Source organism: Natator depressus, chromosome 4 (genome assembly GCF_965152275.1).
Source record: "Natator depressus isolate rNatDep1 chromosome 4, rNatDep2.hap1, whole genome shotgun sequence".
NCBI classification, from domain to species: domain Eukaryota; kingdom Metazoa; phylum Chordata; order Testudines; family Cheloniidae; genus Natator; species Natator depressus.
In genome coordinates, this window is record NC_134237.1 from 72,100,999 (window position 1) to 72,112,397 (window position 11,399).

Here is an 11,399-nt window from a genome sequence, read left to right on the forward strand (position 1 = left end):
AAGTGGATGGGAATCTGGGAGGCAGTGACCATGAGTTGGTCGAGTTCAGGATCCTAACACAGGGAAGAAAGAGAAGCAGCAGAATACGGACCCTGGACTTCAGGAAAGCAGACTTCGACTCCCTCAGGGAACTGATGGGTAGGATCCCCTGGGGGAATAACACGAGGGGGAAAGGAGTCCAGGAGAGCTGGCTGTATTTCAAAGAATCCCTATTGAGGTTACAGGGACAAACCATCCCGATGTGTTGAAAGAATAGTAAATATGGCAGGCGACCAGCTTGGCTTAACAGTGAATTCCTTGAGGATCTTAAACATAAAAAAGAAGCTTACAAGATGTGGAAGATTGGACAAATGACCAGGGAAGAGTATAAAAATGTTGCTCGGGCATGTAGGAATGAAATCAGGAGGGCCAAATCGCACCTGGAGCTGCAGCTAGCAAGAGATGTTAAGAATAACAAGAAGGGTTTCTTCAGGTATGTTGGCAACAAGAAGAAAGCCAAGGAAAGTGTGGGCCCCTTACTGAATGAGGGAGGCAACCTAGTGACAGAGGATGTGGAAAAAGCTAATGTACTCAATGCTTTTTTTGCCTCTGTCTTCACGAACAAGGTCAGCTCCCAGACTGCTGCGCTGGGCAACACAGCATAGGGAGTAGGTGGCCAGCCCTCTGTGGAGAAAGAAGTGGTTAGGGACTATTTAGAAAAGCTGGATGTGCACAAGTCCATGGGGTCAGATGCGTTGCATCCGAGAGTGCTAAAGGAGTTGGCGGCTGTGATTGCAGAGCCATTGGCCATTATCTTTGAAAACTCATGGTGATCGGGGGAAGTCCCGGACGACTGGAAAAAGGCTAATGTAGTGCCCATCTTTAAAAAAGGGAAGAAGAAGGATCCTGGGAACTACAGGCCAGTCAGCCTCACCTCAGTCCCCGGAAAAATCATGGAGCAGGTCCTCAAGGAATCAATCCTGAAGCACTTACATGAGAGGAAAGTGATCAGGAACAGTCAGCATGGATTCACCAAGGGAAGGTCAGGCCTGACTAATCTAATCGCCTTCTATGATGAGATTACTGGTTCTGTGGATGAAGGGAAAGCAGTGGATGTATTGTTTCTTGACTTTAGCAAAGCTTTTGACATGGTCTCCCACAGTATTCTTGTCAGCAAGTTAAAGAAGTATGGGCTGGATGAATGCACTATAAGGTGGGTAGAAAGTTGGCTAGATTGTCGGGCTCAACGGGTAGTGATCAATGGCTCCATGTCTAGATGGCAGCTGGTATCCAGTGGAGTGCCCCAAGGGTCGGTCCTGGGGCCGGTTTTGTTCAATATCTTCATAAATGATCTGGAGGATGGTGTGGATTGCACTCTCAGCAAATTTGCGGATGATACTAAACTAGGAGGAGCGGTAGATACGGTGGCAGGTAGGGATAGGATACAAAGGGACCTAGACAAATTGGAGGATTGGGCCAAAAGAAATCTGATGAGGTTCAACAAGGATAAGTGCAGGGTCCTGCACTTAGGACGGAAGAATCCAATGCACCGCTACAGACTAGGGACCGAATGGCTAGGCAGCAGTTCTGCGGAAAAGGACCCAGGGGTGACAGTGGACGAGAAGCTGGATATGAATCAACAGTGTGCCCTTGTTGCCAAGAAGGCCAATGGCATTTTGGGATGTATAATTAGGCGCATAGCCAGCAGATCGAGGGACGTGATCGTTCCCCTCTATTCAACATTGGTGAGGCCTCATCTGGAGTACTGTGTCCAGTTTTGGGCCCCACACTAAAAGAAGGATGTGGAAAAATTGGAGAGAGTCCAGCGAAGGGCAACAAAGATGATTAGGGGTCTGGAACACGTGACTTATGAGGAGAGGCTGAGGGAACTGGGATTGTTTAGTCTGCAGAAGAGAAGAATGAGGGGGGATTTGATAGCTGCTTTCAACTACCTGAGAGGTGGTTCCAAAGAGGATGGTTCTAGACTATTCTCAGTGGTAGAAGATGACAGGACAAGGAGTAATGGTCTCAAGTTGCAGTGGGGGAGGTTTAGGTTGGATATTAGGAAAAACTTTTTCACTAGGAGGGTGGTGAAACACTGGAATGCGTTACCTAGGGAGGTGGTGGAATCTCCTTCCTTAGAAGTTTTTAAGGTCAGGCTTAACAAAGCCCTGGCTGGGATGATTTAATTGAGGATTGGTCCTGCTCTATGCAGGGGGTTGGACTAGATGACCTCCTGAGGTCCCTTCCAACCCTGATATTCTATGATTCTATGATTCTATGATTTATTTTCTTTCTTAAAGTACCTAGTCTGCATTAAGGATTTAACTAGTTTCTTGAAGTAATTTTTAACAAAGAGTAGTGTAAAAAGGGTCAGAAATAAGTCATCTCTGCATTCTTGTTTATGTGTAGTGCACTGTCTTCTGTTAGCTGTTGATATAATTAAGATACTCTTCTATTTGGGCTCCGATTTTATCTCTAAAAAACACAAATGCTGTAAATTACAACACCTTTTCATTTTAAGTTCCAGTCAATATTTAGTGATAAAAATCCACCACAAATGTAACATTTTAGTGGTTAATATTAGTTTTTAAACTTGAACCTGTTTCCCCATCACACTACTATTTTCATTGCAGTGTCTGGTGTCTATTCATTTGACTTTCAGCTGTCCCACATTCATAGTCAGTTCTACAATGTGGCCTGGCAGAAAAAGAAAATGCCATAAAATCAGTGATCCATTATTAACAGATCTATGAGTGAACAAACCTGGTATAGCAGAAAGCAGAGGAATCACCATAACTAACATTAGAACTGGACTGTTACTGCAAAAAAAAAAATTCCATGAATATATATTCAGATTTTTAAATGAATTAATTTCAACTGTGTTAATTCCCCTTCTGTTCATTTTGTGCAAAAGTAATGCTGGTACAGAGGACTTCAGTGGTTCACAGACATTGGAAATGCTTGCTGCAGAGTTGAATTTCACCATTTCAGTGAATAGTCTTATAAAGAATTTACTAATAGCAAAATTTGTTGAAACAGAACATTTTAAGTAAGTGTTCTAGGATATGCATTGAAAGCATACTTTGAATTTGAATGTCAAAATTAGCGCAGGATAAAATGACTCAGAGTTATGCTCATCCAATTAGAGCACATTATTATTTAACATTTATACTGTAGTAGCACCTATAGATGAAATAAGTCAGGAAGCCATTGTGCTAGATGCTGTACAGAAGTATAGAAAATGATTGCCCTGCCTTAAAGAACTTAGTCTAATTAAGACAAGATTTAATGCAAAGATGAAACAAGAGCTGGGGTGGACAATAGAGACAGAGTAACAAAAAGAAGAGGTACACACAATTCTTAGCCAATTAGGAGCAGTAGGTACAAGCCGCCAACAGTATAGCCATTCCTAGCATGTGCTTTGTGTCCAATCAAAACAGCTCAAATTTTGTCTTTTGAATCCTGAATACTTCCAACAACCTGCTTGAAACGAGCTACAGAAAAAGAATTATTTGCAGAAACTCTCAAAAAATAACTTTGAATAGTGAATACATTTAAATCATGACTTGTTTTGGGGATAAGTTACAGTCAGAAACTAAACAGAAATTTGTTAAATTGATTATTTATGAATTACTCAATGTTTGTCATCTATCACAAATAATGCCAAGGAAAATGTTGTATAAGCTCCTTTAACATTGTTCAAACACTGTACATTTTGAGACATATACACATGTTGATTTGAAACCACAGTATCCAGTCAATTTGACTCAGACATATCCTCAAGACTCAACAAAATTGTCCTTTTCTTTCTTGCTTGCTCTTTTATATTGCTCATACTGAGGAAAGAACCCCGAAGTTGTACATAACATTGAAATCATTGATTTCAGCCCAGGGAAGCAAGGAAATTCAGAATTAAGGTATAAACTTTATGTTTAACCAATCCAGTTATGGCTTGGTACAACAGGAATCTATAAACAAGGGATGATCTCACTTGTAACACAGTTTGTACTGCAATACACAGGGGTAGAGTTACAATAGGGTGAGTTAAGGACAGAGTTTCAGCCTTGGCTCTGATTTTTCTTGCTTTTGCAGGGTTTAAGTCAGTCCTATGACATTATTTGAATCAGAGTCAATTTTTGGTAATTTAATTTGTACATAATTTTAAACCTTGTTTTTGAAAAATAATATGTCTGCAGTAGTGCTATGAGCTTGGGTAACTGCAGATAATTCTGCATGTCAGGGACAATTAACACATATCCTGTGGCTCTGATTACTGGGTTCAAGGAAGTTCTGCTCAGCAGAAATTTTCTTAGTAAAGCCTCCTGGAAAGTTAAAGGCCCCTATCCTACAATTAAAATGGCAAAGTAAAGTACCCCCCAGTCCCCTTTTTTTTTGATTGACTATAAACCTTGACTCAGGGGAGTCTGCTTTCAGAGGATGGTGGTTCAAAGCAATCATGAATGAAAAGGAGTTGTTGTGGCTGAGAATTCTTCTACATGCTCTCTTAACAGTTTTCCTAAAGAATTTCTAAAAATAAAATTAGGTAATGCTATACTCAGGCTAACACAGGAATCACCAGCACCGAAAGTGAAGCTAGTCATTTTTTGCAGCATTATAAAGTGTAAAAAAGAAAGTACTTTGTGTATTATGCTAAAGCACAGCCCATATGTAGAGCAAAGATATTTTACAGAATAACTAAAGAATACAAAGAATGCGTTTCCTATAAGCTGTAGCACAATATTGGATGATTAACTGATATAAAGGGAAAATAAATTAAAATACCTTCTACTATAGCCAATAGTTTGTATTTAACCCCCTGGAAAGTACAAACTAAACCTACAACCATGGCAGAAGAGAAATTCAATGTTCTAAATTAGTGATTCTTAACCTTTGGGTCATGACCTAGGATTGGTTGTTAGCAGGTTATTTTCGATTATCAAAAGACTACTCGCCAATCCCTGCTGGGACACTGTTAAAGCCAACTAATTGGTGCTCCACATGCTTTGTCTGGTCTTAGAGACCTGGAAGGCACTTGTGTATCATGGTAAAAGAACCTAAACAGAGGAGATTAAAGCAGTCCCGATCACAATAGAAAATTGCCTGTTATCTGCAAGGATTTTAGTTCCAGCATATCGTATGAACTGAAGAGGCAGGAAGGCTGGGCGACAGTTTAAAAGTAACCTAGGTGAGAGATGGTGAGGGCAGGGAACTAAGTTCTATTTTAGGAATGGAGCTGGGAAGCAGGGTGGCACATATTTGAGATGTAGAGGGTAAAGCAAGAGGATTTACTGAGGACCTGGAAATAAAAAAAAGACAGGGAACAGTTAAAGGATGAATCATTCCAAGGTTGTCATCTTTAGTAACTGCGAATATAATGAAGATGTCAACAGTAATGGAGAAGCAGGGAAGGAAGATAAGTTTGGAGGAAAGATGAGAAGTTTAGGTTTTGATATATTTAATTTTAGGAAGCAGCAGGACACCCAGGAGGAGATATTAAAGTGGCATCTAGTAACGCAAGCCAGGACTGAAGATGAGATATAGAGATGCAGGCCTGCCTTGTCAGCACAAAGGTAGCAACTGAAATCAATGGAGTAGAGAAGTTCAAACAGGGCACAATTGCTGGGGACAAAATGTGGGAGACAGAGACAAAGGAGAAAAGAAGAAGAGGAACAGTGAAAGCAATGATGAAGGAGTAGTTGTGTAAGGAGGAGGAGCAGAGTGTGTTTGAGGGAAAGGGTGCTGTTCACTGTGTGTAAGGCAGCAGAGAAGTCAATGAAAATGTGACTCGAGAAGAGTTGCTTAGATTTGATGAGGGAAAGGTAATTTATGAGTGCCGTAGAAAAGACAGAAGCTAGATCAACATGCTATCATTGCTAATGCCTGGCATAGTTTAATATCTTTCCAGGAATACATTTTTTCTCTGTAGATTTTTTTTCTTTGGACACAGCCCAAAGGTGAGCTTGGCTCCTCATACCATAAAAGGATAAATGCTTCACAAGATGATTAATTCCACATCCCACCCCTTCAAAAAAAATATCTGTGGTTTTAGGGAGAATGAATTATATGCTGTAATGTTACTGGAAGCTGGAAGAACAGCAGTGGCATCTCCATTACATTTAAAATAAATAAGCAAAGAAAATGCATATTTCATTTGGCAATATGTACAATTCACCATGTATGACAAGTTAGAAACTATCCACTGGTGACTGGGGAACAGATTTTCAGAGTTAGTTGTGCACCCAACATATTTGGTGCAAATATCCCATATGCACAGGCACATTGGGTGTTTGCATTTATAAGTGTGGCACACACAGATGCGTGCACAGACTTGCCTGAGTCTAACTTTGCAAATCTAGCCCTTTAGTTTCCAACTAGCTGCTGAAGTGTTTCTACAGCATCAGTGACACATACTGATATAAATCATCCAGGGAGAAAAAAAAAAGAAAAGAAACAAAAACCTTTGCTGTCAGCCAACCACTGCATCCCTTACAAAACAGTGCAAGCAAATATTAAGCATAGGGGTATACTTATGGTTTCTTTCAGATAGATTTACTTTCTGATTCAAATAATTGTGTATATTGCTGTAAAATCTCTGAGCAGAGGTGTTAGAAGAATGAATTGAAAGCACAGCAAATAGTAAATCTGGTGGGCCATGTATTCTTTCCTTCAAATAAATTCTTTTTAAGAACTCTGCTTGCACATACTTCATCAGAAGGATTTGTGCTAAGGATATACTTTTAAAGTACTGCCCGTTACCAAAGGCATAAAGTCTCTCTCAAAATCTGTTTGTACTGAAGGCATAGAATTGCAGTTTGGGCACAATGCTACATTTGTATAGCTTTCATCAAATGTGCTGTCACGTAGTTACCGTGATGATTAAGACCACTTTGAGAAGTCTACCACCTCAGCCTGTATAGATTTACCTTGACCTTTAAAGGCCAGATTGGTACACTTAATAAATTTATCAATTCACTAAATATGTCTCTAGACATTTTATTTATAAGATATTGTTCCTCCTACATATCTAAAATTAGTTGCATGCTTTTCTCATGCTCAGCTTAACTCTTAACTCTCATATAGTAATTATCCATCGGTGCAATAACAGAGGGGCATAATCCTACAAACCCTCTCTTCTGTGAGATGTACTTACTCAGGGATAAGGCCAGTTCATGTGAGTAATGGTTTGAAGGATAAGGCCCTTAATGTAGAAGATACAGTCTTAAATAATCTAATCTCCAGATATTTTCTTGAAGATTAAAAATTCCCTTTCCCCAGCAGAACTAAGTAAGAACTTGTATGTAGTGCTGCTGTAGCCATGTTGGTCCCAGGATATTAGAGAGACAAAGTGAGTGAGGTAACATCTTTTATTGGACCAACTTTTGTTGTTGAGAGAGACAAGCTTTTGAGTTTACACAGAACTCTTCTTCCGAAGATGAGCTGAAGAAGAGCTCTCTGTAAACTCAAAAGCTCGTCTCTCTCATTAACGGATGTTGATCCAATAAAAATATATTATGCCCCCACCTTGTTTCTCTGAGTTAGAAGCGGGTAGGTTCTTGTTCTGAATCCTGCTTGCTAACTATGCAACTAGCAATAGCTATGGTCTTCAGTATAAACTATTCCATACTTCCAAGGAATTACTGAGCATTAAGTATATCATTTGTGTGTGTATGAATTTCATGGAATGTAAAGAAATAAATGTTCACAATATGAGATCAGACTATTTGAGGTGACAGACACTATTTGAAGTGACAGACTATTTGAGGTGACAGACATGGTGAGATTTTTTAATGAAAAAAAATCAGGCTTAAACCCCCCATACCTTTCATGGAGATTTGGGAGACGTAACGCAACACGTGACTGCCTGGTCTTGAAATGCCTCAGCCTCATGATTCAGCAGGACTCGATCAAATATTCATCTGACATCCGTTCTTCGTCACACCTTGCTTTTGTAGCAATTAGTAGGCCACCAATCGCAAAGAGCTAAAGAAGCTCACGGTCTGTAAGCATATTCAAAATTTAAAGGCTGATTTTTTTCCATTTTTTTTATTATGTGTCAAATTTTAAAATGGAAGGCAACAGACTACATATGTGATGACAACCACACTACACATTTCTCACAGAAATGGATGGCTGATAGTCTGTACTTGTCTAAATATCACTTATAGTAAAGGCAGGTTAAGTAATACTAGCGTTGGTAATGATTGTGGGTGTCTTGTGCATATCTCAAATCAACAATGACAGAGGTAGTATAAAAACAATTTATGAACCACGGTCCTCTTGGGAACTACATTTCAAACCATAACTTCATCTAAACTGTTTATCGGCTGCTCTTATTTAATGTATGAAGTGTCAAAAAGTTTCTTTGACGTTAGGCTTGTTATTGTCCTTTGATTTATGTATTAAAGCAAAGCATAGTAAATACACAGATTACCTAGTGGTTTTGTGTTTGAAAAATGATTGGAAACATTTGCTATAGCTCTACAATCATTTTTTTAAAAAAATAAATAGAAGTCATGAGCCTGTTTCAACCTCAGGAACTTAGGATGAAGATAAAGATGAACTGCAAAGACTTTTGTTTTTGATATCAAGTGGCCAACTTTCAAATACAACTGCCTAAAATAATGTACATGCACATACAAATAGGTAGCTGGGCATAATTTTTCACAACTGTGCACACAAAATATTCACGTGTATATTTTACAGAGTTAGCATAGCTATTTATGTTTGACAGTGTGGCTAAAGAGGAACTGAAAATGGCAAAGAGGGAGACTGGCATCATCACTCAAAGATTTCCCCTGAGCTCTGTATGCTACTAGAATCGGCCACATTAACTCCATTTGCACTTCCATTCATGTAAATGGAACCACACCAATGTATTTATTTAACTTGACCAATGGCTATGAGTAGTCTCTTATATCAAGTGTTTTCATTAGCTAAAGCTGCTGACATATTATTGAAAGCTCAAACACCTGTAAAGTCTGAAAAAAAATTTGAGGTGAGATTCCTTGAAACCATGGAATTCAAAAGCTTGGTCACTTTGCCATTGTGCTGTACAGTGTTCCCTCTGCCATGAAATGATTCCAGAGTGCCATTTTTAAAGAGGTGCTTGAACCATCAGCTCAGAAAGGAGACCGGGGTAATGCTTTTTCACAAGATGGAAGGAAAATGAAAACTTGACTAGAAAAACACATTCAGATGTCTGGATTTGATAGAATAGGGACAACTGCACGACAACTGGGGAGGCAGACTGCTGAACCGGCACAATTCACTTTGCAATTTACATCTTTTAAACAGCTGATAGTAAATTGGTCACATCCTGAAGTCCTAATACAGAGAAAACTCCCATTTATCCAGACTTCCATCCAATCACCTTTTTTCTGGGTCTATGCCAGGACATCTCTTGAAGTCTGATGTCACCAGTGATGCTGGGCCAGTTTTAAAAGTGGACATTTTGAACTTTGGTAATGTTTGTTGGATCTTTGCAGGTTGGCAGCCCTCAGATCACCCTCTTTGCCTCATACAATGCGTGGGTTAAAACTAGAGCTGGTTGAATAGTAGCACTAATGGGTAAACATTTTGATGAATGCAAGTGCCAGGTTCAATTTGCTATGATTCGAGGGTTGAAGTATTAATCATTAATATTCTGACAGTTACTAAGTATTTGTGAAAAACTGGTGAGATTCACAAACATTAACACATTTTTGTACAAATGCTTATTCACCCAAAAATTCTTACCACGCACATGATATTCACCAATCATTTTTCCTCTGTTTGAAATATTTAACTCAACCAATCAGATAGCAGAAAATATACCAGGTGTCTTAAATGACCAGCCATACAACATGAGTAACAAACATATGAAAAAACGATAGTCTGAGAATTATTCATCCAAACAATTGGAGTAATACTTACAAATAATGAAATTCTTAAAAGAAATTCTCTGCTCTCTCTTTACATATCACATATCATTCAGTTTTCCTTACCCTCTGTAGCCTTGCTTTTATCTCTGTACTTACTCCTTACTGTTATGGGCGAGGATGGGACAGCTTTTTAATTTTAATTCAGTGTCCCAAATTACAAGAATTCCTAGGTTTTACAAACAAACAAACAACAACAACAAATTATGATTTTCGTCTCTCCCCATAATTGTGTTACTGTGCTTTGATGGTACATACACTACTGTCTCTGCTCCTTGGTTTTGCACTAGTTCCCAAATTATATATATGTAACTTTCAAAAAATAGATTCTTTTTACTGAGCCATTGTTACCTCTGTGGGCCTTTCATGTTCTGGCTCGTAGTTGGAATCTCCCAGATTCTATCAGCTCCACTTCTCCCAGTGGCTGTCTTCCTGTCGAAAGATAGAGCATCCTCATTCTAGAAGAAGCATTATTTAGGGGCTTAGGGCTCTGCTTGGGGTTCTTCATTAAAAGTTTCACTCTCATAGTAGTCCAAACTTGGGACAAGGGCTTTGACCTGCTATCCTCCCTTCCCAGCTCCCAACTTACTCTCTGGTAGCAGTATATTTAGTACTTCATAGATGACCAGAATTCACTTGGCTGCCTCCTCATATATGAAATAGCACCTTAATTAATTCTTATCAGTACCTCCATAGGCTGCTATCATTTGGAGGTTCAGATAAGCAGTAAAACTATTGGATGCTTATCCAACTGATCCGCTCCATTCTTTTGTCTGGGATTGGTCAGACTGACAGATCTATAATTACCTGGGTCATCCCATTTACCTTTTTAAAATATTGTAGAACATTAGCTTCTTCTAGTCTTCCAGAACTTCTTCACTGTTTCAAAGCTTACTAAAAATCTCAGTCTGCTCTTTCAAAACTCTTAGATGCAGGTTATCTAGACCTGCTGATTTAAAAATGACTAATTTTACTAGCTGTTGTTTAACATCGTCCTGAGATACTAGTGGAATGGAAAGAATGTCATCACACGATATGACTACTTTTTTCTCCCACGTACAAAACAGAAATATTTAAGAACACCTTTGCCTTTTTTTCATTATTATTGATAAGTCTACCATTCTATCTAGTAATGGACCAATATAATTGTTATATTAGGGAAAAAAGAATCCTACTTAATAAAACTCCTTCTCTTTGTCCTTAATGCTGCTGGCCAGAGAGCTCGCCTTCTGTCCCTTTGCTTCCCTTATCAATTTTCTACAATTCCTAGCTTCTGCTTTAGATTCATTACTATCAACATCCCCTTTCTTCCATTTATTATATATTTTTAAAATGTTGTATAGCTGCCTTCACTTTCCCTCTAAATCAGGTTGGTTTTTTAAACAAATGCACGCTCTTTCTTGATGTGGCTTTTTGGGAATCTAGTAAAGTTTCCAAAACAATTCCCATAACAACAGCCATGCTGAGTCAGACCAATGGTCCATACAGCCTAATATCCTG